A 6,742-nucleotide genomic window follows, 5' to 3' on the forward strand; every position below is an offset into this window, starting at 1 on the left:
CCTCGGGACCTCGGACGCCGACCAATCGCGGCGGGCCGAGCGGCGCGCCGATTGGCCGCCGCGCGATCGGCCGCGCTGATTGGCTGCCGGCCTCGGCGGCTCGGGGCCACGTGCCCGCCGCTGCGCGCCGTGGTTCGGCACTCGCGCGGGGCCCGTCGAGTCGGCAGGTCCTCCGGCGGCGGCTGCCGGGTGGCGACTCGATGCGCGGTCCGCGCCGCCGGGGAACGCGCTCTGGGGGACTCGACGCTCGGGGCGGAGTTGTCCCCCACCCCCTCCTCGCGGTTGCGTCGCCGATCCCACATACCCAGGTAGGGTACTCGTCCGGGTTCGCTGTCGGCGTCCGACTGCGGGACTCGCGCTTCTGACTCTGCGGGACTTCGCTTGAGTCGCGGCCGCGAATTAGCGCCGGGAGGTGGCGCTGCGTCCTGCCCCGATTCTCCCATGTCAGGTGCATCCGCGACGCCGACCGGCGTCTACACCCGGTCGCGCCTTCTCGTTATTCCGGACGCTTCTACGAGTTTTACCGACGACCTCGGCTCGGCGACGGTGCTTATTACGAATGTTTCGGGTTAATGAGTGTGGAGGACCGGTGCTCCGTCCCGTATGGGTGAGGTGCCTCGGATGAAATTTCTCCTACGTAACTCTCGCATCGAAGTCCCACCGAGTCGTCACGGATATCCGTAAGTCTCGTGGCGAAAGATGGCGCGGCTTTGGGCCGAGGGCTCACGGCCGGTGAGCGTCCCGGCGCCGGAGAGGGTTTTTGGGTAGCTTTCGACAGTGATGGAGTGCGGCCTGGTGTCTCGATAATGGTGCCTCGACCTTTTCGGGATGGAGATTCTAATTTCAAACTGTCCCGCGAGTCCTTCGGGAGATTAATTCGACGGCGGAGGGCCGGGGGTCGGGGGTTAACGCCGGAGATGGGGATTTTGTACGAGCGACCCTTGACTCTTGAACGCGAAGAGAGAGACGTTGGTCGTTTCGCGGTTCCGAGGGCGATCGATCTTACGTTCGATATTTGCATCCGGGATTCGGGCGGGGGCGCGAATTCGGGGGGGAGCTGGCACCAGAGGTCGTGCATCTTCTGGTTTACCCTAATCCTTATCCGGATGATACCTTAAGGTACATTAGGACAGATTAGGGCGACCCGGGTAACGCGCTCCGATGAGACTCTAGGTCCTTCGCTCCTTCCGACCTAATGCTCCGCGCACTAATCCGTGAATAATTTCCGTCGTTATTTAATTATGTAATTTTGCGCCGTCCTAAGTCCCGCCGTTATGCTAATCCAAGGGTGGACGATACCGGGGAACGCGATAGGGAGGCTGGGGAAGCTTCCAAGTTTGGGGGTCTCTTCGGGTTTGGACTCTGGAGGCGATCCTGGTGCTGTTCGACGTTTTGCCCTGGAGATATCCCGATCGGGCACCGTGGTCGGTCCTTCGGGCTACGGGGCTAATTCGATCAACTCATCCGGGGCAAATACGGGATCGTCCGGTGGCGTTAAACGGCCGGATGGGCTCGTTAATTCGAACGCTGGATCAGTCGGACTCGACGCTCCCCGTGGACCGACCTGGGGCGAAAGGTGATTAACGATGATTAACACCTCGCGATTGAAACGAGCCTTCGGGTGATGGGATCCACCGGGATTCGCTTCATTTTTATGGGACGTTCCATCGCTCGAATTCCCGACGTCGATAGTCGAGGTTAAGACTCGAGCTCAGTCTCGGACGACCGATCGAAACGATCTTCGGCAAGAGGTGATTAACGATGATTAACCCCCGCGTGATTGAAAGGAGCCTTGGGTGTCGCTTCATTTTTATGGGACATCACGTGCTGGGAGAAACATCTCATTGAATCAAAGAAATGTTTCGTTGATCCTAAGAACAATCATTCGACTCGAGGGAACTCGAATAAGTTGGAGGCAATATTTATTCGTCATCGTGAGAATTTATCGAAGTCCAATGATTTCACTTTGAATTAAGGTGAAGTGAAACGCGCCGAGGAACTTGATCGACGTCGATAAAGAAGATTTTTCTAAATGCCTACGTTGCTGACGTTCGTTTTTATATTGACAGCTGGGTCGAATTATATTGGGTATTGTGCCAAATGGCATACTCCACCTGTCCTTTTCGTACAATAAATATCAGGAAATCTAAGTAAAACTCAAGAAATCCTCTGGATTCGTGCTTTTTGGGGCCCTAATTCACTGCAGAGGGACCCCCTGCGCCATCTGTGATTTCCAGGTCAATTAAATTTTCCCTCCGAGACCTCGTATTACCATCATTTTAACACAGAAGCGTATACAACACTTTTTTGCCCTTATCCCTTTCAAATGCGAGTTTATCGATTATCAGAATGTTCTAAATTGTCGTAAAATTGTCCTGACCCTTTCGATTCTCATATCAGAGCCTTAGATAATTGTATATTGATCGAAATATGAGAGCTCGACGCCATTTTGGTTCTGGTCTGGGCAGAGTTAAAAAATTGTTTCCAAAAATCCAAATTTCGAACGTGTCAGGACAATTCTTAGATGGTCAGGAGTAATGTGTCAAAGTTTCGAACAGTTTGGTCTAATACCCTTTAAAAAAAGTGTTGTACTTCAACTTAACTTACACTTAAAAGTGTTTCACTTCACCTTAACGGAACGTTTCATTGGGACTGTAGGAAGAAATATTTCTTTGGTTAAATGAAGTCTTTTAATTCGGGGCACCGATGGAAAATCCTGACGTCGCGCTACGTGGCCAAGACCGCGACTGAGCTTCGAGTTTATTCGACCCCTCTCGATGATCGACAAGGACCGAGCTCGATTGGACGGGACCAATCGAATCGAGATCCCGCGTCCTGGTGACTTCGGAAAAAGGGAGATATTTTAAAGCCCCTTTCGAATATCTCTGACGCTTCGCGTCGAGGTAGACCCGAATGAGGCGTCCTTACGCGGCAGCTTAACTTCCCGACTTAACCGCACTTCTTCTGGAGTAACACCGAGTCCTTCGGAAGTTATAATCGAACGGAACGCGGGGACGTTCTTCCTGCTCATCCGGAGGTGGCGAGGAGGGATACGTTCTCTACCTCGAAGAAGAGTTCCCCGTTACGACGCTTAATTGGATCGGACGAGAGGTGTCGCCGGACTCGGCGTCGTTACCGCGACTTTTCCCATCCCAGGACCAATTCCACCGTCAAATCGCCGGAGGATGAGTCCTTCGCGGTTCCTCCACCCGGGCGTGACTTTAGCGCCGCTTAACTCGGCGAAGAAAGTGGATAAAGTCCCGTCGAGTCGAGTCTTGCGGTGCGTCGATCGGACCCTCCACCGAGGTCTTCGACGAGGTCGCTTAATCGGTCCGGACGAGGACCTGAATTCGATATCGTCCTTCTTTGGTTTAAGGACCTCGATCGAGCCCCTCCTCGCTAATCTCCACCCTTTGAGAGTCCCCTCTCCGTCGTGGGACAACGTCGAGTGGAATAAAGTGGTAATCCGGAATGCCTCCAGATCGGCAGGGATTCCTCTCCACTTGGTGTAATCCTCGGGAGGAGGACCCGGGGGAGGTTTCTCCTTTAATCAAGGGTCCTTCCGTGGGTTCTGCTCTCTTTCGACCGAATTTAACTTAGTGGCGAACCGATAGACCAGGTTTATTCAGGGACGATCAGGGATGACGGAATGACTGGTCCCTCCACCCTTTTCTCCATTACCCTGGCCCCTGCATTTCCGCTTGAAATGGAACGGCTTCCGCGGCGCCGTCTCCGCAGCCGAGATGTAAATGCCCCAGAAGATCCCCCAATGAGTCTGGCTGATTCCGATGGGGAACTTAGGGAGGGAGCCGAGGTTCCAGCCGTTAACTGCAAATTGCGCCTCGCTGGTCGGGAAATCAACCTCGGGGAGCCGACCTTAGCAGAGATGAGCTTCCCTTGCGGGGATGGCCCGATTGTGATACAGCTGGGGATTCGTCTTCCTCTTTGAGGGGAAATCCCGATCGACTCTCGATCGCCATCTTTTTAGACACAGCTTTGGGGATGGGTGGACTCGCGGCGATAATCCACCTGTTCTGGCGCAAGAAAGATTTCTTGAACACCCTTATCCTCATTTTCCACCTCGATCTTCCAAGAGAACCGGTGTGATTTCCTCCTGGCTTGACTCGTTCGATTTCCCTGATAGACATTTTCATCCTACTCAGAACCTTCAATTGTAGGTCTTAAATGAGTTTCAATGAGATATACTCTCATTGGTCTGAGGTCCTCTTTTGGTTCTTCAATGTGGCGGGTATTTAAATTTCTTCTACTCTTAGATTCGAATTTTTATCCTGCTCATTTTTATTCTACTCTTAGACTCGAATTTTTATCCCACTCAGAACCTTCAATTGTAGGTCTTAAACGGGGTTCAATGAGATATTCTCTCATTGGTCTGAGGTCCCCCTTTGGTTCTTCAACATGGCGGATATTTAAATTTCTTCCACTCTTAGACTCGAATTTCGACTTCGTTCGAACGAAGCAGGACGCGGAAGGTTGAAAGGAGGACTGGAGAAAATAAAGCAGGACCCGAGGTCTTTCTTGTGCTTCGTAGGCTTAATTTTCCTATTTTTTTTTTTTTCCGGGGTGGAAGTGGAGTTTTGGAACATTGGGTGGACGGTCTTCAATGAGTCTGCGGCGCTGCGGTTTTGCGGTTGCACGCGTTACCGTAGTCGCGGATCTGGCCCTGGTAACAGGGGGCGCAGGATTCCGCAGGGATGGTGGACAGGACCTCCTGGGACGGCCCCGGGTTTTACGGGAACCGCCTGGGAGGGAGGTGGTTCCCTAATCGCGAAATCGATTTCGCGACAATCGCCCCGCCGCTGATGAGGTCTCCGGGCGCGACCCTAATGGACGGCCGAATTGCGGGGCCGTGTACGCGCGGATTGCGCGACCCGCCGAAAACCTGGCCGAAACCGCAGCTTTCCGCCCTGACAAGGAAAACCTTTCGAGATATCCGAAGGTTCCCCGTCCCCGGAAAATTGGTGGCTCTGCGTATCGCAAAACGTCCCACGGGACCTAGGGAACGGTCGATCGGAATTTGTCGCGGCAAATTGGAACACCTCGTTCCATGCGTGTAACCTTCCCGGGCTTTACGCGGAGGAACGGCCGCTGCGGAGGCGAGGGCCTCGTAAACGCCGGGAATTCGGACGGTTTAGGGAAAAAGGGCCAGTGACCGGGCGAACTGATTACTTTAAGAGGGGATAAACCTTTTACGAGGGTCGGGGATTATTTTAAAGCGGCCGCTGCTGCCCGCAGGGGGTGATCCCAGGGGATGGTTTTGCGCCCAGGAATTGGAGCACGCCCGAAACGCGGCCCGGTGCGTGGAAGAGCGTAGGACCGATTTCGAGGAGAGTTTCGACTACACCCCATATTCGCGTATCGGCCTGGAACATCCCGGAAAAAGCTCCCCGGATTATGCGTTTCCGTTATTCTGCAGGACCGAGCATGCCCTTCTCTACGGGCAGAAAAATTACCCTCGCGAGCGATACTTCCGACATGTCGGAAATCGGTCTTCGTCCGAGTGGGGTTCCACTTTCGCGCGCCTCCATCATTTTTCCGCCTTTTCTTTCCAATTAATGGCAGGAGTGCCGCTGGATAGCTGTTTCTTTTTATTGGGTTGGTGCATAAGTGATTGCGGATTTTTTTCAAATATATAAATGCCCGCAGAAATTAAATGTTTTAACATAACGTTATATGTTACTTTAAAGAGAAATGATTGCTCTACAAGACAGTGTTTTAATATTTTCGTTAGATTTCATTTTTGCGAATTTTCAGGCAATTAAAAGTGGAGGGTCAGGTGGACAAAAATGAGCATTTCCGACCCTTTCTTTCGATCGAGTTTAATCGCGGCTCAAATGCTTCCAGAGCGGCTCGTGAAATTTGCGCTATATACGGAGAAGAAGCTATGACCACAAGGACGGCTCGATGATGGTTTTCGCGCTTTAAAAATGGAAATTTCGAACTCAGACAGCGCTCGCTCTGGACGCCCGGTTGAATTTGACGAAGAGCGATTGAACCAGCTTATCCGTGAAAATCCGCGACAATTACCAGAGAAATGGACTCAAAAATTAAATCTAACAGGAATATTAAAACCCTGCCTTGTAGAGGAAAAATTTCTCTTCAAAATAACATATAAGATCGTGTTAAAACATTTAATTTCTGGGGGCATTTTTATATTTGAAAAAAATGCGCAATGACTTATGCATCAAACCGATATATCAGGGGAGGGAGAATTCCGTATAATTGACCCTGGTTCCAGGATTGCACCCCGGCCGGTGAAAAATTCACGACCCGGACTGCAGTCCGACCCTTAGGACGTCGCCAAGATGGCCGTGGGGTCGTCGGTCGGTCTCGGAAGCCAAGAGGGGGTCGCGATAAATCCTCATCCCGCGGGATCCCGATCGGCTTTTTTTCTCTCTCCTGCGTTTCCCTTCCGCGACTAACGACCCGGCCAGCGTTAATGCGGTTACGCTGTAGGCGATGCGGCCACAAATCCCGACTCTGAAAGGACTCGAGCCTCGAAAGTGCGAAGCGCTGAGCTCACGCCGTCAGCTCTTCGATCTCCTGCCACGGCTTCGGAGCTTCGGTGTTGCGTTACCTCTACGACCTTATTCCGGGCCCTCGTTAGCGGGGATCTCGAGAATACCAAGGAAACGACGGCGGTCCAATTCGGGGCCGCGGAAAAAGAGTTCGATATATCGCGAGTCGATATATCCCGACCCACCCCTCAGGGGACGCGTTTTAT

This window comes from Orussus abietinus, unplaced genomic scaffold (genome assembly GCF_000612105.2).
Source record: "Orussus abietinus isolate OABI.00-Male unplaced genomic scaffold, Oabi_2.0 scaffold23, whole genome shotgun sequence".
Classification (NCBI taxonomy): Eukaryota; Metazoa; Arthropoda; class Insecta; order Hymenoptera; family Orussidae; genus Orussus; species Orussus abietinus.